Source organism: Chelonia mydas, chromosome 16 (genome assembly GCF_015237465.2).
Source record: "Chelonia mydas isolate rCheMyd1 chromosome 16, rCheMyd1.pri.v2, whole genome shotgun sequence".
NCBI lineage: Eukaryota > Metazoa > Chordata > Testudines > Cheloniidae > Chelonia > Chelonia mydas.
Window position 1 is genome coordinate 5,693,352 of NC_057857.1, and position 21,189 is coordinate 5,714,540.

The 21,189-nt window shown below is 48.7% G+C and overlaps 1 long non-coding RNA gene and 4 other non-coding genes across 5 annotated transcripts; 4 read left to right on the forward strand and 1 right to left on the reverse strand.

The window, feature by feature from the left end:
* The first annotated feature begins 3,588 nt into the window (after nt 1–3,588).
* LOC114020879 lies at nt 3,589–3,780 on the forward strand. Its single transcript, XR_005222585.1, has one exon. It is a non-coding gene; the product is annotated as a U2 spliceosomal RNA (small nuclear RNA).
* An 8,470-nt stretch (nt 3,781–12,250) lies between these two features.
* Nucleotides 12,251–12,414, reverse strand: LOC119563863. The gene has a single exon (XR_005222584.1). It is a non-coding gene; the product is annotated as a U1 spliceosomal RNA (small nuclear RNA).
* LOC122463119 lies at nt 12,255–16,619 on the forward strand. Its single transcript, XR_006286153.1, has 2 exons — nt 12,255–12,960; nt 16,334–16,619. It is a non-coding gene; the product is annotated as an uncharacterized LOC122463119 (long non-coding RNA).
* LOC114020881 lies at nt 13,556–13,671 on the forward strand. The gene has a single exon (XR_003565614.2). It is a non-coding gene; the product is annotated as a U5 spliceosomal RNA (small nuclear RNA).
* On the forward strand, nt 16,581–16,773 carry LOC114020880. The gene has a single exon (XR_003565613.1). It is a non-coding gene; the product is annotated as a U2 spliceosomal RNA (small nuclear RNA).
* Nucleotides 16,774–21,189: the final 4,416 nt, after the last annotated feature.

Consider the following 21,189-nt stretch of genomic DNA (forward strand, 5'->3'; position numbering starts at 1 on the left):
GGGGAGGGGGATATTTTCTACCTAATCAATGCACTCAAATCCCCAACTTTTAGTGCGTTCAGACAGCAGGGAGCTCAGGGGCCGCCTTTGTGAACAGTCCGGATTGGACCCCTATGTCCCCTACCACCACTTACACACCTATGGCTGTGACACTCGCAGCACCCATCGCTGAACTTCACCCACCGCCGGGAGTCCTAGATTTGGGAAGGATGCCCTGAGGTTGGGTGGGTGTGGCCCCCCTACCCCAGCCAGGGGCAAAAGCCTTGTCCCCAGGGTGAGACAAGGTTCCGCAACTTTCTCTTCCTCCTGCAATTAAGGGCTGTGTTTGTGGGTGTCAGTGAGCCATTTAAAACCTCACCTACACATTTCCCCCCTCTTTTTAAATACATCAACTCACTCAGATTGTCCCAGACCTTGAGACAGCCACCTGTATCTGGGGATAAAACAGCCTAGAAAATTCTGCTGCAACCCTACCAAAACAAAAGCCAGGCGGTTTGACATCTCTGCTCCTAGCAAAGGATGCTACATGCCTAAATGCCATGTTTGCCCTTGCTCAGCCTGTGTGCCCTGCCCTTATAAACAAGAAGGAAAGTTATGTGTGGATCTATTCCTCTGAAGTACCTGTACTAACAGCAGATACATAATGGATACACTCATATGTCCCCAGTTCTTAACAAAGCAGGTAGGTCTTATTTTAGGCGGACCAGACTGGAGCTTCTCCCAGCAACTGTCCAGTCATTTGTTATGTTTTAGTTTCACCTTTGTGGAGACTTGAGAGAACCATAACTTATCTACCCCCTTTTTCCTTTTTCATGTATTGGATACCAGTCTTCCCCGCATTTTGAATGGGATGCTGAAATGAACATGCTCGTTTTCCTTTAACTTTCACAAAGTCTTAATGGCCCCAGATATCTTTGTGCAACAGTATAATAATGGATGTTGGCTGAGTTTTGGGGGAAATGTAGTTAATTCACTGCTGCTGCCATCACTGAACAGGGAATGCACATGTATGTTTCCACAGCTTCTACATGATTAGTGTCTATTCTCAGTGACGGACTGTAAGATTTGTGTAGTATGCATAAAGAACAGGAGGACTTGTGGCACCTTAGAGACTAACCAATTTATTTGAGCATAAGCTTTCGTCAGCTACAGCTCACTTCTTCGGATGCATACTGTGGAAAGTGTAGAAGATCTTTTTATACACACAAAGCATGAAAAAATACCTCCCCCCACCCCACTCTCCTGCTGGTAATAGCTTATCTAAAGTGACCACTCTCCTTACAATGTGTATGATAATCAAGGTGGGCCATTTCCAGCGCAAATCCAGGGTTTAACAAGAACGTCGGGGGGGGGAGGGAAAAAACAAGGGGAAATAGGTTACCTTGCATAATGACTTAGCCACTCCCAGTCTCTATTCAAGCCTAAGTTAATTGTATCCAATTTGCAAATGAATTCCAATTCAACAGTCTCTCTAGAGTCTGGATTTGAAGTTTTTTTGTTGTAATATCGCAACTTTCATGTCTGTAATCGCGTGACCAGAGAGATTGAAGTGTTCTCCGACTGGTTTATGAATGTTATAATTCTTGACGTCTGATTTGTGTCCATTTATTCTTTTACGTAGAGACTGTCCAGTTTGACCAATGTACATGGCAGAGGGGCATTGCTGGCACATGATGGCATATATCACATTGGTGGATGTGCAGGTGAACGAGCCTCTGATAGTGTGGCTGATGTGATTAGGTCCTACGATGGTGTCCCCTGAATAGATATGTGGGCACAGTTGGCAACGGGCTTTGTTGCAAGGATAGGTTCCTGGGTTAGTGGTTCTGTTGTGTGGTGTGTGGTTGCTGGTGAGTATTTGCTTCAGGTTGGGGGGCTGTCTGTAGGCAAGGACTGGCCTGTCTCCCAAGATTTGTGAGAGTGATGAGTCATCCCTCAGGATAGGTTGTAGATCCTTGATGATGCGTTGGAGAGGTTTTAGTTGGGGGCTGAAGGTGATGGCTAGTGGCGTTCTGTTATTATCTTTGTTGGGCCTGTCCTGTAGTAGGTGACTTCTGGGAACTCTTCTGGCTCTGTCAATCTGTTTCTCCACTTCAGCAGGTGAGTATTGTAGTTGTAAGAATGCTTGATAGAGAATGCTTGATGTAGTATGCATGCGTGTGAACTGGTGCACCATTTTTTCCCTTTAGTTTTCTAGCTTTTGCCATCAAAGCAGCATGGAGCTTATAATTCTTTTTATTTATTCATTTATTTATACTTATTTTATTAAATCTTGAAACCTGATGCTACATAGAAGAGATGTTAAAGCAACATCCACATTTTGATTTGAACTCACAGGAAATGTAGGATATGGGCAGAAATTAATTCCCCCAGCGGTGATCAGGAGGTGCAATCCATATGGCCTTTTGTCAGGGGCTTTGTATTTATAGACATCTCTCAAGACTAAAACTCCAGTGGCAATTTGTCCAGTTACACCAGATTCTTCCTGGAGTCCCCCACAACCAGGTGTGTGCTGGAATACCTCGACACAATAGGGTGAGTTAAGAAAACATTTCAACATCCCACCTGAATTTCCTGTCTCTTGTAAGTTCAGGTCACACCATGAAAAGGCTTAAATATTTCTGCCTTTTGCATGGAAATTTTAGTCCAGATTTGCCCACAGTGAACTGGGATGTAATTGCCCATTGCAATTCAATTCAATGCTTTGCAATATTTTCCACACCAATATATCCTCTGCAGTCTGTCATAAATCAGATGACACACATCCTGCTCTTTTAAACTACTTCCATGAGCAATAATACAGTTAAAGTGAAGGAGAGAGACTCATGTGGATTAGGTAATAATAACTAGCTCTTAAACATTGCTTTTCATCAGCAGCTCTCAAAGCACTTCACAATCTTTAATGTATTTATCTTCACAACATCAGTGTGAGAGAGATGCAAACTCTGCTTTTACAGTTGTTTACAATCCAGTAGGACGAACTCTCCTGGCTTAAAAAAAAGAATAACTTCAGTTCTTTCAACATAACTGATGCAAGTTGCTTATTCTGAAATCCGTTGAGGTTATTTGTACTGACATTCTGGGAAGGAGCCGAAAAGAGCATTGGGGCTGCGGTATAGCGCTTGCATAGGCTTTCTTTGCCCTGTTTTTAAGAGTTAACAGCGAGAGATTGATAGTCACATCTACATCGAACACATCACCGGCCACCGACAGTACCAGGAGGTGTGAGCCGGAACAACATTGTGCATCCACTATGGGAAAGGGACTGAGAGACTTTTTCCATTGGACCATATGAACTGGAACCATAAACTCACTGAACATTAAATCCCACCAAATGAGGGTAAATCCATCCTCATCATTGTATCCACTCATTATACTCCACACCTGAACATAGCCATTATATGAACAACTTACCCCCATATCTCAATGTCTGTACTTTGACCCGTTAAACTTTTATCCCCAGTCAGGGAGATTGCAGATTATGTATTCCTTATGCCACCCATTCCTAAACCGAATTTCGCACCCCTTGATAATCTGTACCTTATTCCCTGATAACTAGAAACTTCTATGCTTAAACTCTGTCCTGTTTTCTTTTTACTTCAACATCATCTTAATAAAAGTATTAAATCTGTTCTTATCAGTTTAATATCTGATATGTCCTTTATTTAAGGACTGTATATTAAATTGATTTTTGAAACAGGGGGATGGAATAGGAGCTTGCTCTATCCACCCCATGTATTGACCTGGTATTGCAGTGCTTCCAGGAACAGTGCATTTCCTTTTGGGGAGAATATTCTGGTCAGAAAAGCAGAAAGAGTTTTACTGTGATGATGCTTCTTTAAAGCTGATTTTTTGAAGTAGTTGACAGATCTGTAGTGCTTTGGTTTCTTTATAAGAAAATATTATTACAATCTCCTAGGGGTGTTTTGTGAGTCTATTGTCTTGCTAGAGAACTGTTTAAGAAGCCAGCATCTGTCTTTCTGCTGTGAGTCTTTCAACCGCATGAGGGATGAATGCTTTCCAGACCGCGGGTCTTTTGGGGAGATGGTTGGTTGGCTTTTGGTTTCTTTGTATTTTGAGGGGGGGGTTGGTAATATTTGAGGTCACGTGTATATCAACAACTGTATGAGTTACATAGACTTCTCCCTACCCAGCCTATGTTCCGTGTATCTTGGTTTGTAAGATCAAGACAAGGCACTAGGTGTCACAGAATCATAGAATATCAGGGTTGGAAGGGACCTCAGGAGGTCATCTACTCCAACCCCCTGCTCAAAGCAGGACCAATCCCCAACTAAATCATCCCAGCCAGGACTTTGTTAAGCCTGACCTTAAAAACCTCAAAGGAAGGGAGATTCCATCACCTCCCTAGGTACCCATTCCAGTGCTTCACCACCCTCCGAGTGAAAATGTTTTTCCTGATATCCAACCTAAACCTCCCCCACTGCAACTTGAGACCATTCCTCCTTGTTCTGTCATCTGCTACCACTGAGAATAGTCTAGATCCATCCTCTTTGGAACCCCCTTTCAGGTAGTTGAAAGCAGCTATCAAATCCCCCCTCATTCTTCTCTTCTGTAGACTAAACAATCCCAGTTCCCTCAGCCTCTCCTCATAAGTCATGTGTTCCAGTCCCCTAATCATTTTTGTTGCCCTCCGCTGGACTCTTTCCAATTTTTTCACATCCTTCTTGTAGTGTGGGGCCCAAAACTGGACACAGTACTCCAGATGAGGCCTCACCAATGTTGAATAGAGGGGAACAATCATGTCCCTCGATCTGCTGGCAATGCCCCTACGTATACATCCCAAAATGCCAATGGCCTTCTTGGCAACAAGGGCACACTGTTGACTCATATCCAGCTTCTCCTCCACTGTAACCCCTAGTTCCTTTTCTGCAGAACTGCTGCCTAGCCACTCGGTCCCTAGTCTGTAGCGGTGCATTGGATTCTTCCCTCCTAAGTGCAGGACTTTGCACTTGTCCTTGTTGAACCTCATCAGATTTCTTTTGGCCCAATCCTCTAATTTGTCTTGGTCCCTCTGTATCCTATCCCTACCCTCCAGCGTATCTACCACTCCTCCCAGTTTAGTGACATCTACAAACTTGCTGAGGGTGCAATCCACACCATCCTCCAGATCATTTATGAAGATATTGAACAAAACCAGCCCCAGGACTGACCCTTGGGGCACTCCACTTGATACCAGCTGCCAACTAGACATGGAGCCATTGATCACTACCCGTTGAACCCAACAATCTAGCCAACTTTCTATCGACCTTATAGTCCATTCATCCAGCCCATACTTCTTTAACTTGCTGAGAAGAATACTGTGGGAGACCATATCAAAAGCTTTGCTAAAGTCAAGGAATAACACGTCCACTGTTTTCCCCCCATCCACAGAGCCAGTTATCTCATCATAGAAGGCAATTAGATTAGTCAGGCATTACTTGCCCTTGGTGAATCCATGCTGACTGTTCCTCGTCACTTTCCTCTCCTCTAAGTGTTTCAGAATTGATAGACGTTGAGGACCTGCTCCATGATTTTTCCAGGGACTGAGGAGAGGCTGACTGGCCTGTAGTTCCCAGGATCCTCCTTCTTCCCTTCTTTAAAGATGGGCACTACATTAGCCTTTTTCCAGTCTTCCGGGACTTCCCCCGATCGCCATGAGTTTTCAAAGATAATGGCCAATGGCTCTGCAATCACATCCACCAACTCCTTCAGCACTCTCGGATGCAGCGCCTCCGGCCCTATGGACTTGTGCTCGTCCAGCTTTTCTAAATAGTCCCGAACCACTTCTTTCTCCACAGAGGGCTGGTCACCTCCTCCCCATGCTGCGCTGCCCAGTGCAGTAGTCTGGGAGCTGACCTTGTTCATGAAGACAGAGGCAAAAAAAGCATTGAGTACATTAGCTTTTTCCACATCCTCTGTCACTAGATTGTCTCCCTCATTCAGTAAGGGGCCCACACTTTCCTTGACTTTCTTCTTGTTGCTAACATACCTGAAGAAATCCTTCTTGCTACTCTTAACATCTCTTGCTAGCTGCAACTCCAAGTGTGATTTGGCCTTCCTCATTTCACTCCTGCATGCCCGAGCAATATTTTTATACTCTTCCCTGATCATTTGTCCAATCTTCAACTTCTTGTAAGCTCCTTTTTTGTGTTTAAGATCAGCAAGGATTTCACTGTTAAGCCAAGCTGATCGCCTGCCATATTTACTATTCTTTCTACACATCAGGATGGTTTGTTCCTGTAACCTCAATAAGGTTTCTTTAAAATACAGCCAGCTCTCCTGGACTCCTTTCCCCCTCATGTTATTCTCCCAGGAGATCCTGCCCATCATTTCCCTGAGGGAGTCAAAGTCTGCTTTTCTGAAGTCCAGGGTTCATATTCTGCTGCTCTCCTTTCTTCCTTGTGTCAGGATCCTGAACTCGACCATCTCATGGTCACTGCCTCCCAGGATCCCATCCACTTTTGCTTCCTGTACTAATTCTTCCCGGTTTGTGAGCAGCAGGTCAAGAAGAGTGCTGGGCACACAAGGGTCCCAATCCTGACTTGTTTCCCCCAAAACCTACAGTAATGTAAATGCTAAATAATAATCCTTAACTTCTCAGTGTTGCCACCCTCACCATTGGAAAATCACAAATCAGACTCCCCAAAATCACAAGATTGGCTTAAAAGTCATGAGGATTCTTTTTTTAAAAATGTAATGTGGGTTCTCTTTATTTCCCTTCTGGTTTCTGAAGCAGGCAAGCTAGAAACTTACCTTTCTAGTGCAGCCAGAGCCCCGGAGAGCAGGAGCCCCGGATGCCCGGGGCTGGCAGACAGCGGGGGTTCCTCACGGTTGTGTGTTCCACACTTCGATTTCACCAACCAAGTATCAAGTGTGAACTCCTCAGGCACTAGAGCAGCCTTAACATGGAGTCACAGACAGCCCCCTTGGGCACCCTGCATCTATCTTGCCACCCAGGTGAGCCTGCCTTTGTGAGAAATGGTCCCTTGCACCAAAAACCATAACAATATTCCAGTCACTCAGACCAGTCACTGAGCCAGGTCAATTGCACCTCAGTTCTCAAACCGAAGACAACGTTTGTGACCAATCCTATAATAAACTAGCTAAATCCTTACTAACTAGGAAAAGAAAGAAGAAACTTATTTACCAGGTTAAAGCAGGGAAATATACACACAAAGGAGTTACAGTCGGAGGTTTTGAAGAGTAGTAGAAGCTGTGTGTCCCTGAGGGCTAACCCTAGCCAGACTGCCGGGATCCCTTGCTGACGCTTAGAAGGCGTGCCCTCTCCCAGAAGTCCAAGCAGCTTAGGGACAACAGTTTCTTCTTGACAGGGATTTTTATTCCATTCCCCCAGAGCTCAAGCTGATGGGGCAAGTGTTTGTGCAGGTCTCCGCCTCCTCGTAGGTATGGGTGGGTGGGTGAGGAGGAGCAATCAACCAAGTCTTTTGTCCATGGATGATCCACAGTGGCTTGTCTGATGTCCCAGGGCCGTCTCTTGTTTGAAAGGAGATGACTCCTCTTCTGGTAAACTAGCATTTCACTCTTGGTAATGCTTCCCTCCTGACTGGTGGCGGCATGAGGGTTTACAGTTTTAGTGCCTTATAACATGGGATACAGATATTACAGGTGAGAATAACGCATGCAGCAACTCACAAGCTTTTCATAAAGTCTAAACACAAAACACATTTTTATAAATCCAGTGCCTGTTTTAACAACAAAACAAACAGGTGAGCAAGACTAGTTTCCAGCCATGTGTTTTTTTTGTCACTTTTCAGTAAAGCCTAGGGGCCTTGGCATGAGTTGGCATCTGGTCTGCCAGTGTCAGAAGAGGATCTTTCCTCTTATCCCCAAGTGTCCCCCCGGGGTCTGTACTGGGACCAGTACTGTTCAACTTATTCATAGGCAGCAGGTTTAAAACAAACAAAAGGAAGCATTTCTTCACACAGCACACAGTCAACCTGTGGAACTCTTTGCCAGAGGATGTTGTGAAGGCCAAGACTATAACAGGGTTCAAAAAAGAACTAGATAAATTCAAGGAGAATAGCCATTAATGGACCTATTAGCCAGGATGGGCAGGAATGGTGTCCCTTGCCTCTGTTTGCCAGAAGCTGGGTATGAGCGACAGGGGATGGATTACTTGATGATTACCTGTTTTGTTCATTCCCTCTGGGGCACCTGGCATTGGCCACTGTCAGAAGACAGGCTACTGGGCTAGATGGACTTTTGCTGGGACCCAGTATGGCCGTTCTTATGTTCTTATCCCATAACCACTTAGTTTTCTTTAGAGCCTTTGGTGAGAGACCCTGTCAAAGGCTTTCTGAAAATCCCAGTTCGCTATATCGACTGACTCATCCTTATCCACATGCTTGTTGAGATCCTCAAAGAATTCTAGAAGATTGGTGAGGTACGAGTTCCCTTTCCAAAAGCTGTGTTCACTCTTTCCCAATACATCCTGTTTATCTGGGTGCCTGATCATTCTACCAGTGTGCCCGTTACTGAAGTTAGTCTCACTGGCCTGCAATTGCCAGGGTTGCCCCTGGAGCCCATTTTAAAAATTGGGTTTACATTAGCTACCTGCCAGTCGTCTGCAACAGAGGCTTGCTTCAGTGGTAGCTTGCGTACGCAGCTAGAAGTTCTGCAATTTCATATCTGAGTTCCATCACAACTCATGGTTCGAAGCCATCTGGTCCTGGTGACTTCTTCCTGTTTAATATAACAATTTGTTCTAAAACCTCTTGTACTGGGATGGTACTTCACATCTGTCACCCAATAAGGACAGCTCCAAAGTGGGACTCTCCCTCCCGTCCTCTGCAGTGAAGACCGCTGCAAAGAATTCATGGAGCTTCTCTGCAATGGCCTTGTCTTCCTAGAGTGTCCTTTGGCAGCTTGTGGCCCTACCGCCTCTCTGGCAGGCTGCCTGCTTCTCATGTACTTAAAAACATTTCTGTGGTTCGCTTTTGTGTCTTTAGCACGTTGCTTCTCAGATTCTTTCTTGGCCTGACTTGTTAGACTTTGACACTTAACTGGCCAGAGTTCATGCACCTTCCTATTATCCTCACTAGGATTTGATTTCCAAATTTTGAAGGATGACTTTTTGCCTCTAACAGCCTCCATTACTCTGCTGTTTACCTAGGGTGGCATTCTTCTGGTCCTCCTATTGTTGTTTCTGATTCAGGGTATACATTTCATCTGAGCCTCTAACTGTGGTGGTTTTAAACGGTCTGCATGCCGCTTGCAGGCACTTAACACTGTGACAGCAGCTCCTTTTAATTTCCATCTAACAATCTGTACTGATGCCGATAGGGTGACTTTCGGTCTTTAACTTTGGTAGCTAGGAAGTTGGTAAATCGGACAGAAACCCGTTCGACAAACCTCTTCATTTCCTTGTTATTTCCTGTCTTTTTTATTCATTTCCTTTTCCTTATTTCCCAGCAGATTGACTAGACACCAGATTTGGGTGCTAGCAGGGGGACCTGACGAGCTCCTTATTTTCTGATTTCTTTCGGCAGCATTGAACTTGCCAGGGCACAGTCAGATTCTGGATGCCCATGTAAATGTAACGAGTAGTGCTCAGCTTTAGTTCTGTTTCTTAGCTCTTTTGGGTACTCAGTCTTTGGTCTGACATGTGGGATCCCTGCATTAGGAGAGATGGCTAATTAATCAGACCATAAACCTCGGAAATCAAATGAACCCTGAAGTCCATAGAAGACCCCGAAAGGCCCTTGGGGAGTGGAGTGCAAGTTGAGGAAGAGTTCCCTGTACAGCTTACCTCTCAATTATTGTTTTCTTGTACTGAGTGCAAAAGTCAGGAATCAGCTCAGGGTAGGGCGGGTATACCATATGTGTGCAGTGGTTAGACAGGAAACAGCAAGGAACTGGACTGGTATTGAGTTAAACTGTAAGTATCTTATGTATGCCTGAGGACTGTATGTTTGAGATAGTTATGTGGGAAGTGGAGGTTTTCAGTGGGCTTTTAGAGGAAATTAAACTGAAAGGCAGCAGAAAGTGGAATCCCAGCTTTTTAAACAATCCGCCAATAACACAAAAAAAAGCTCATGTCTAGTTACTCATTCCAAATTAGAATAAAGTTACAGCAAGATTTAATCATAAATGAAGTAAAATCCTGAAGATTTCAGAACACAACTTCTATAAGGAGACACAAAGGAAGCAATACAAAGTCAACATTGTCACAGAGAAGCGCAGTTAAACTATTTCTCTTTTTTTAACCAGCGTAGTCTCTCCAAATGGAAGGGCACTGTTCCTGGAGAAGGGTCCTGGAGAGGATTTCTCTTGTTGGCATAGGCCATCCACCTCCCCGAAAGGCAGGAGCGAGGATGATGGAAGAATTCTTCTGTCCACTGCCTGGACCGATGTAGCTGTGCCGACTAATGTTCCCTGTGCAGACCAGGCCTGAAGGTTGGTGCGTGCTGAACAGGTAAGTCAAAATAGCTCCATCCATCAGGGAAGTGTAAAAGGGAAACCCACTCCTGGGTGACACAGCTACGCCGACCTAAGCCCCAGCATAGCTAAGGGCATTCAGGGAAGCGGTGGACCTAAAGCAACGGAAATACCTCCTCCACCACGGGGCTGTGCCAGCCTAGTCTCCGTAGCACAGACAGGGTTGCCACCAAGAGAAAGAACAGACAGCAAAAGCCAAAGCGGCCCCAGGGCAGGGAGTGAGCCTGCATGTTGGACGAGGGGATCAGGTGAGACAGTGTTTTTGACAGGCCATCCTCCTGCCAGAGGAGGAAGAGCCCAAGAAGGAGGGACAGGCGAAAAGCTGCAAGCAGGAAAAGAGGCAGAGCAGCCAGGCAGCTCCCCTTAGGGCAAAAGAAGGCACTGGTCCAAGCCCCCCAAAGGCAGACTTAGAGAGCAGGCCAATCCAAAAGCCCAGGGAAGGACAGAAAAGCAACAAAGAAGCCAGCAGCCTGATCTCCGATTAACAGAGCAGCAGAAAGCACAGAGTGTTACAGTAACTCCTCACTTAACGTGGTTCCATTGTTACGTTGCTGATCAATTAGGGAACATGCTTGTTTAAAGTTACACAATGCTCCCTTATAATGTCATTTGGCAGCCGCCTGCTTTGTCCACTGCTTGCAGAAGAGCAGCCCTTTGGAGTGAGCTGGTGGGGGCTGGGAACCAGGGTGGACCGACAGCCCCCTCATCAGCTCCCCACTCCCCTAAGTTCCCTGTGCAGCAGCTGCCCAGCAGGCTAACAATTGCAGGCAGTTCAGCTGTCTCTCCCCCCACTGCCGTGTGCTGCTCCTGCCCTCTGCCTTGGAGCTGCTCCCAAGTCCTGGGAGCCTCCCGCTTGCTGTGCGGGGGGGGGGGGGGAAAGAGGGGTGCTAATGTCAGGGTGTCCCCCTCCCCCAGCTCTTGTACCCCCAGCTCCACAGAGCAGGGCGGGGACACGACAGGATGGAGGGAGCTTGCTGGTAGCAGCTGCTGTCTCAACTTGCTGATCTACTTAAAACGGCAATGTACTTAGAGTGCGGTCAGCGTACTTAAAGGAGCAATGCGCATCTGTCTCACACACACACTGTGTGTGTCTCTGTCCCCCTCTCTGCCTTGCTGTCTCCCCTCCCTCCATTTTTGCTGACTTGTAGAGTGTGAGGCTACATTAATAACAATGGGTTAATCCTTGAGGGCTCAGCCGAGTGCTAATTTCATCATTCGGCAGCAAGGCATTCCCTGGGAAATAGCCCACCCTCTGACTTCACCACCTCAGCCAAGCTTCACAATCATCATTGCTGTGTACAGTATTAAATTTTTATTTAAAACTTATACAGTGTATATGTGTGTGTATATATATATATAAAATAGAGTCTTTTGTCTGGCAAAAAAAAAATTCCCCTGGAACTTAATCCCCACCCATATTAATTCTCTGGGGAAATTAGACTCCCTTAACATCATTTTGCCTAAAGTAGCATTTTCCAGGAAGATAATCACAATAAGCGAAGAGTTACCGTGAAAGCCAAAGTTTCTGAGCTTTACTTTCTTTTGTTGGACTTAACACCAGCAGGACTCGCAAACGCACCGGTAGCTACTTACAGACAGCGACAGAAAGAACAAAGCAGCCAAGCAGCTGCCCCAGGGCCCAGCCACCCTAGAGCCCCCTACAGAACAGAGCAGTCACACACTGCGGGGAAAACACCCAATAACAGAGAAGAAGAGAACCTCTGTTAATAACAGATCGCTCCAAACCTCCACCTTCGAAAATTTCATTTGTTGTCTTTCTTTGACCCAATACCAGGGGAGAGCGCGAACGCAGTCCCCCACTACCACAAATTATGCAGTCGAGTTTCCCGCATTTGGGGAAATCGCAGGGGTCAGCACACCCGCAGTGCAATGGATGAGCCTCACCCTGGGAAAACCACCTTCGTGATCATGGTGTCTCCCCTGCCAGGTAAGTATGAGTTGCTAGTTCCCAGCCGCCGCCCGCCCTCTCTCACCCCACACTCTAAAGCCACGGTGGGTCCCGCTGCGCCGCACCCGCCAGCCGCGCCCACACCAGCCCCCACTGCCGAGAGCTGCCCCGACGTGGCCCCGGGGCCCCACCCTTCTCCACACCAACCCCCAGGTGCCAAATTCGGGCCCTACTGGGCAGCGTGCTCCGGCTCCCACAATGCTCTGCTCACACATATCTGCATACGTGCTCACGCGGCTCCGCCCCTCCGATCGGGCCCCTCCCCCGCCTGCTCTTCAGCGCTGAGCCCCACGGCCGGCCCCTCCCCCACCAGGTGGCCTCGCCGAAGGGCCGCCCGGGCCCTGCTCCCCCCGGCGGGCGGGGTGGGGGGCAGAGCTGCCCCCGAGCTCAGTAATGCGCCAGCGTCCGGCTGCGCTGGAGCCGTAGCCGGCCCGGCCCGGGGTCCAGGCTCCCGGAGAGACCCAGGAACAGCCGGGATCGCGGCCCCGCCTCTGCGGGGGGAGACGCTGCGTTTCGCTTCCCCCCCCAGGCAGGTGCGATACCCCAGTGACCCCCCCCGCTCCCCGCTCGGCCCGTGTCCCGGGGAGCGGCAGCGCAGCCCGCCCCGGGAGCCGCGGGGACCTACTCCGCAGCGGGGCCGCCCAGGCCGGGCCGCCCCCGGCGCGCGGAGACCCGGCCCCAGGCCCTTTGCAGGGCGCATGCGCGTGCCCCGGGGTTTGGCTCCTAACTCAGCGGGGGGCCCTTTGCCCTCTGGATGCCCGCCCGGCTGAGTCCTCCGTGCGCCAGCGGGACTGTGTGGGGAGAGCAGCTCCCCCCCACCGGGCCGGCCCCCCAACCCTCGCCCCCGCCCGACCCGGAAACGAGCAGGGGCAGCCCGGAGCGGGGAGAGGGGCCAGAGAATCTCATTTGCATACCCACAGTGCATTGCGCGCAGTGAAGCGAGTCCCTGGTTGACCAGGGACTCGCTTTGCTCCCAATAACCCCGGTTCCGATGATCAAACTCGGGACTTGAATCGGTTCAATTACATGTTCCCTAAAAGCGAGAGGTTTAGCGGGCCGTCAGTGTAGTCACCGTGAGGTAAGAAGAACACACTGTTGCCCTGGTAGCGCCTCTGCACCATTTTCTTTATACTCTGGTTTCTCTTCAGATCGTATAAATCTTTCGCCTTTTACTAAAGATTTCCGTGGAAAGAAACACTCACGAGTTTCTATCCAATTTTTTGAGGCTTCACTTAGGTGAGGCTGTGTTATGTGGTACAAAAAATAGAATTGTTGTTGAACTTGGTGAGTTGAGCTTTTCTTGATCCTTAAAAATTATAACATAGAAATAAATTTTGAAAAATACTATTTATAATATATCTAGACCTAAATGTGTCACCGGGGTGTTTTCAGGAGGTGTCTATTTTGTTTCACTTCATACATTTTTGGTATTAGTGGTTTGCTAAGGCAAGGCTTGCATAATGTAGAAAATATATTTCAGATATGTTTTCAAATTTTGTTTTTTTTGTGCTTGAGTTCATTCCCAAACGAAGGAGCTAGAATAACTAATCCCCATATTTTGTGTGTTAATGTTTAATGATACAAAAAGGATATTCATACTGGCCTATCAGGTTATTCTAGATGACTATGTAGCAGAACTCATTAGCAATTAATTCTTTCACCCCCATGATTTCCTGTAAGAAGACCAGAGTGGGTCAGACCAATGGTCCATGTAGCCCAGTGGAGTGTACAGAACAGGACAATTTGGAGTGATCCACCCTTACCGTCCACTCCTGGTCTTTGTGTTGTCAGAGATGTAGGATTTGCCTCAAGCATGGAATTGCATCACTGACCAACTTCACTAATAACTCTTGATGGACCTGGTCTCAGTTAACTTATCTCATTCTCTGTGGAAGCCCGTTATACTTTTTGCCCTCACAACATACCATGGCAAGGAGTTCTGCACATTAATTTAGTCAGATGGGTCCCGCCCACCTTTACTATATTGTGGGAAAAGGTAAATAACACTTCACTCTTCACTTTAGCCACATCATTCATGGTTTTATAGACCTCTCTCATAGTGGTTTTCAACCTTTTTTTACCAGGGACCCCTAAAATTAAATACACAGCCTTGCGGATCCCCAACCAGAAGTGAAGCGGGGGACATGAGGTCACCTCCTTCCCCCCCCGGCCCCACTAATGTAGCAGGGCAGAGCAGTGGTGTGTCTCCTTGGCTAGCTGCTGCCTGCTCGTGGAGTCAGTGGCCTATGAGGGAACCCTCACTGATGGCAGGGGGAGATCTCTCTTCTGCAGTGATACTGCAATTTTTTGTTGTGCCCCTCCTCCCACCTGCAAACCAGGTAGGCCCACTGAGGTGAGTCAGAGGTGGGTCAAGCCCAGGTTTCTTTTGGCAGATGACCGATTGAGAACCGGTGCTGTATCATATCCCTCTTTAGTCATCTCTTTGTAAGGGGACTGTTGCCCCCTTACTAACATTCAGTGGGGGTGTTTTGGCTCCCAGTACTAAAAAGGGGGAAGGGTCGATGGGGAATCAGGACCCTGAGACTGACAGTCCCCAGGAACAATGGGGAGAGGCCAGTGCTTCAGGTCAGCCTGAATGACAGGGCAGGCAGGCTAATCAGGGAGTCAGGAGGCCAGGGAGGTCCTGTCCTCCGTGTGAGCTGGATTTGCCTGGGTCAGACAGAGTGGGGCCGAGCTAAGCTGGGGAGCAGAGCTGTGCCAGATCCAGAGGGACCAGAAAAGCAGCCCAGAGAGAGCAGACCCTGTCCTGGGAGCAGAGCTGCAGCCCCAAAGCCAGAGGCACAGCCCAGAGAGAGCAGACTTGTCCTGGGAGCAGAGCTGCAGCAACCAGAGCCAGAGGGGCCAGAAAAGCAGGCCACGAAGCAGGTCAGTGCTGGGAGCAGAGTCACAGAAGCAGCCTGCAGAGCAGACCTGTCCTGGGAGCAGAGCTGCAGCAACCAGAGCCAGAGGGGCCAAAGAAGCAGCCCAGGGAGCTGGAGGCAGAGCAGCAGCAGTGCTGAGACAGAGTGGTGGAGCTGGGGCTGGAGCAGTCCGGAGCTGGGTGCGGTGAGCAGCTGGGGAGAGCGAGGGGGACCCTGGGCAGCGGGCCCAGCACAGGGAGACGCCTCAGCCAAGAGGCTCTGCAGGCCAGGCTTGGATCGTACCCTGACAGGGCGGGGTCGACACTGGGAAGAAGGGTCCTACCACTTAGAGCCTGAGAGCGTGGCCACCACCAGAGCAAATGTCCAACCCACAGCATCCGTTCAGCACAGCCAGGGCCTGAGCAGAAGGCCTGGGACTTACAAGGAGCAGACTGTGAACCGCCCTGACGTTCCAGAGACACTGTTTGTGATGTTCCCGGCCACAGAGCGGGGTGATGTGTTTCCTTTAACCTTTCCCATTTTTTCTTATTCTTTTTAAAATTAATTATTGATTAAATAACTTGCATTTGCTTTAACTTGTGTGTAATGGTCAGTGGGTCAGAGAAGTGCCCAGGGCAGAGAGAGTACCCCAGAGTGGGGACACTCTAGCCCCCTGTCCTAGGTGACCACAGCAGGGTTGGGGGTCGAGCCCCCCCAGGAATCCTGGGCCCAGCCTTTTTGGGGTTACGAGAACTCTGCCAGACAGGAGAGTGGAAGGGGAGTCCTCAAGGGCAGGGAGGCCACTGGGTAAAGGAAGTGGGAGCAAGGACTCAGATCCTTTCGCTAGCCCACTTCACCGGGGTAGTACAGAAGCCAGGAAAGTTCCCCACAAGAGCGGGACTATTCCCCCGCTTACATCTTGTCTAAACTGACCAGCCCTAAAGTCTGTAGTCTCGTCTCATACTTTGGAAGCCTGCTATTTACCCCTTTCCTTTGTAAAAACTGACTATTTATTCCTACCCTTTGTTTCCTATCTGCTAACCAGTTACTGATCCGTGAGGGGGCTGGAGCCATCTGGAGTAGCTTGTGACTGTGAGTGCCAACCTCAGGCAAACTGTTAAGAAGCAGAGCACAATCTCCAAATTGGTTGTGTGTTCTATGTTTAGATTTCACCAAGTATCAGATTATGTATTATGTGCCTTTTAAAACTTTTTAAACCAAACTTGCTATTTTTGGGTAATTTAAGCATTATATGCAGAGGACTAGAAATGTTTTTATTAACCTGTATTTAGATAATTTTAACATTAGCTTGAATAAAAATTTTAAATCTGTTCTTATCACTTTAATAACAGATACTTCCTCTATCTGAGGACTATATGTTAAACTGATTTTTGGAATAGGGAGATTGAATAGCAGTTTACTCCATCCACTACACACATCGCCCTGTTATTGCAGTACTGAACCACCAGGAACGGTGGACCTCCCTATGGGGAAATATCATTTAGTCTCTCAGAGGCTTGGCATCGGGTGGGGCCACCCCCAATCTGAGAGGTGACAGTAGTTAGCCATTTGGCAAACTGTGGCTGCAGTCCTGCCTGGATAATGGTCCAGACACAGGAGTGGAACCACAGGTTCCCCATGCAGGATCAGGGCCTGTGCGGCCTTCACTGGAAATACAAGTCCCTGCTTTGCTGACCCAACCGTGCAGCAGATTATAAAAAAAGGTTTATTTCAGCTATTTGCTTCTCCTCCTCCCAGTCACCAGGAAAGCCAGCCAGCTCCATGGGCTGGTCTGTGAGCAGCCAGTCAGCCAGGTTTGGGGGATGGGGGAGAAGAGACTGAGGGGAAGAAGAGTTACTTTGTGAAAAGCACAAGCCCTCCTCCAAAGCAAACAGAGTGAGTCCTGGAGAGGCCCCACAAGGTGGCCATGAGGAATGAGAAAACATCACGGGAGGACTCGGCCTTCGGCAGTGCAAACAGAACCACCACGCCCCACTGAGAAACCCCCTGGGCTCCTCTGGCTCCCTCCCCCGGCTTCCCTGCATCCCCTTGCCATCCATTTCCTGTGTGTTGATGCTTTTCTGGCTTGATACTACCCCGTAACTGGTCCCCCTGCAGGGAATCGCTGTTAGTGCTCCGAACTGCCTCTCCCATATCACCTCTCTGGGGTTTTTATATACCAGATTGCGTCCAAAGTCGTTCAGCCTATTTTCCCCACGTGAGGCACCAGGAGATAAAATTACCCAACCTCCATCACCAGCCCCCCCTCCCTCAATACAGTTAGGACGAGTCCTGGGTTCAAGCTGAAATTTAGTGAGAACTTGGGATCAGTTCTATGAGGGGAGGCAGTGTAGTCTAGTGGATAGGACACTGGGGATGTAAATCAGGAGATTTCGGCTCTATTCTCATTCTACCATTGGCTTACCAGGGCGGCATGGATCAGTGTTCACGTCGTACTCCCCATCAGTGCCCTGGCCTGGCTGGGGAAGCTAATGATCCAACCAGTGGACTAAATTCGGTGATGAATCCTGGTCACGTACCACCTGAAGCATATGCTAAGAAGAGTGGCTTACTGTGTGACAGCAGCCATCTTCTGTGCCTCATCTTTCCCACCCCCAGAATGGGGACAATAATGCTTCCTCATTTTTGTAAAGCATTGATAGCACTTTTCAGCAGTGGCAGTCAAACGTATTACCTCAAGGCTGATACCTCTTTGGAGAGGGAAAGTGGTGAATATAATGGTCTGTTTAACTGGTTTATGGTGCTTTTGAATAGATTGCGAGCAGAGAGAATTAACAACTGCTAAGTTGTTCTGTCATCTGCTACCACTGAGAACTGCCGAGCTCCATCCTCTTTGGAACCCCCCTTCAGGTAGTTGAAGGCTGCTATCAGATCCCCCCTTCACTCTTCTCTTCTGCAGACTAAATAAGCCCAGTTCCCTCAGCCTCTCCTCATAAGTCATGTGCCCCAGGCCAGCCCCCTAATCATTTTCATTGCCCTCTGCTGGACTCTTTCCAATTTCTCCACATCCTTTCTGTAGTGGGGGGCCCAAAACTGGACGCAATACCCTACTCACCTAGGCTGGAAGGAAGCAGGGCCCTGGAATTTTGGAAATTAAAGGGTCCATCCATTTCCCATTACCAATTAACTGAGCCAACCTAGCCTCTGACATTCCAGTGCTGAGATTGGGGGGGGGGGGGAGAGGAGGGAGAGAGGTGGCAATTTACTCTCTACTCTGCAGATGTAGGAGTCATGTTTGACTTTAATTTTCTGCTCTGCCTCCTAGCTTGGACTGTCACATCCACATTCCTGATTTCTCAGGTTGTCTAGTTCACTATTTGCCTCATCAAGCTTGTAATTTTCCTCTTTTGAACTGCATTAAAATTAAAAACTTTAACCAACATGTTAGCTCAGTTAATCATAGCGGCTGTGTGGAACTCACTGCTGCAGGAGCTCATCACGTCCCACAAAGTGGCTGGATTTTGAGAAGAGCTGGATCACTGCATGGCCACTAACAGCATTTGTTGCTAGGCAAACTAAGGTAATTAGGGTATCCGATGTCATGCTTTAGGGCATAGGTGGATCACTGTGGGCGGCAGGAAGGAATTTTTCTTCCCCATGTGCAGAACGGCACAGTTGGCCCGGTGTAGCACAGTTGTTAATCACCTTTCTCTGAAGCATCAAATCTTGCTGGAGGTAGAACTGATAGGTTGGATAAGACAGTCAGCTCTTTGGGGTAGGGACTGTCTTTTAGTTCTGTGTTTGTACACAACACGCAATGCGGGGTCCCAATCCATGACCGAGGTTCCTACATGCTATGGAAATACAAATAATAAATAAGTTCCTGTGAAACCAGCTGGAGAAAGGTTTCTAAGAGGTCGTGTTTAGCTTGGTGTGACAAAGTGGTTTTTTCCTGCTTATTACGTTGTACATGAGCCTCTGCGTCTTACTGCTTTGCATGAATACTGTGTGTACCTCAGTTTCCCTGTGTATTGCACTAACGCCTAGGTGGTGGAAATAAGGGTGTGTGACTTTTGCTGAGACTCTCAGGGGCAGGTGAGGCCGGTCCAGCTGCCTGCACCTAGGTGATGGTCGATGCCCTTCATAACCTGAGACCCAGGAGGGGGATGCAACCAGGTGACACTTTGCCCAGAAGTGAGACAAAGACAAAGGAGGGGCAACGGGTGTGTTGGAGGTCTAGTCACTGGAAGATGGGCAGTCTTCTGTTGGGGACTTGGAGAGGGGGGAGTCCAGGGTGTCCAGCCTGGGGTCCCCCCAAGATGGACTTTGCTGAAAGTCACTGATTTCTGTGCTAACAAGGTTTGTTCTACGCTGTGTTGCTGTTAACTACTAAACCCTTCTGTTTTACCAGCTGGCTGAGAGTCACAGCTGACTGCGGAGTTGGGGTGCAGGGCCCTCTGGCTTCCCCAGGTTTCCCGTCCAGGTGGACTCACCAAGGGGAAAAGTACAGTGCGAACAAAAATACTGAATGTTCTGAGGTCAGTCCCAGGAAGGCCATAGCCGAAGAGACTCCTTGTCCTGAGAGAGTGCCCTGAGGGGAGTCATGCTACCCAGCGTCCTGTCTGGCTTCATACAGAGCAGTTCCAGAGCATCGGACCTGTGACTCCGTCACACTTGGCATGCCACACATCAGGGAATCTCGACAAATAAATGCTGACCGTGCCAATTCATAAATCAGGCAGCAGTGAATATAAACATGCAAGGCAGAACTAGATGTTAGACAAACAAAAGCTCAGGGAAGGATAGTGGTGGGTTTTTAAAGTCAAGGTCTTAGTATAAACAACAACTTTGTTGTTTACAGCTTCAGGGGAACAATAGTTGGGGATTAGGTCCTGCTTTGAGCAGGGGGTTGGACTAGATGACCTCCTGGGGTCCCTTCCAACCCTAATAGTCTATGATTCTATGAAGAGAAAAACATGAAATGGAAGGGAAAGGAATGGGTGAGGATTTCCAGGAGAGAGAATGAAGTAGGAAGAATGAATGACGTCCTTCATGAATGATGGGGCTAGATGGTGTGCTCAGCAGGCACTCCATGGTGCGAGTGGTGTGGCACTGGAAGGGAGTGTACCTGAGTAGGTGCAATGGGGCAGGTTCTACTCCCAGCTCTGGCCCCTTTTTGCCTCTCGTGGGGTGAGCGAGGTGGAATGGCTCTTTGGGAAATTCCCTCCCAGGACAGGATTAGTGCAGGGCCAATGCAGGCAGCCCTATGCTGCTGTCCATTCTGTGCTGCACAGCAGCCCACAGGCAGCCAGGCAAAGCTCTTGTAAATGAGAGTAGCTTTGGGGACTGCTCTCTGTGATGGGCGTGCTGCTGGCCCCAAGCAGCCCTGATGTAGGGAGGTGCAGAGTGGGTTTCAATTCGTCTTTGCACCCTCTCTACCTAAGCTCCAGCACTCGAGGCACAGCACAGAAACTAGCTCAATCTCTCCTGGAGCTGCCGAGCGTCCAGACTGCCCGTCTGTCCCTTAGGACGTTGCACGTTCCTTCTGCCAATACATCTCACCAACTCCTCCCCTTGGGGGGGGGTTTGCTCCCCAGCTGCAGGAAGAGAGGGCAGTCCCTGTGCTCACATTTGGCCCTGCAACGAGGGCAGAAAGGGGGGTGAGGAGAGCTCCTTGTGCTGTCACCTGCACCTGGAGAGGGTCCATGCATGCCTGCTCTGCAGGCCTCATGTGGGGTCTGCTGTGTGCCTCCGTGCCGTGCATTTCAATCCTGCGCTGGAGCCGGACCGTCATTTCTGCGTTGTCCCCCTCTCCTTGAGCGCTGACTTTGCCATCGTGACACAACGCACCCCCTCCCCCTCCACTGAAAAATAGTTTGCCAGCGAAATGACCACCCGGTTAGTGAACACGGCTATGCAGACCCAGAGCACGATAGGTAG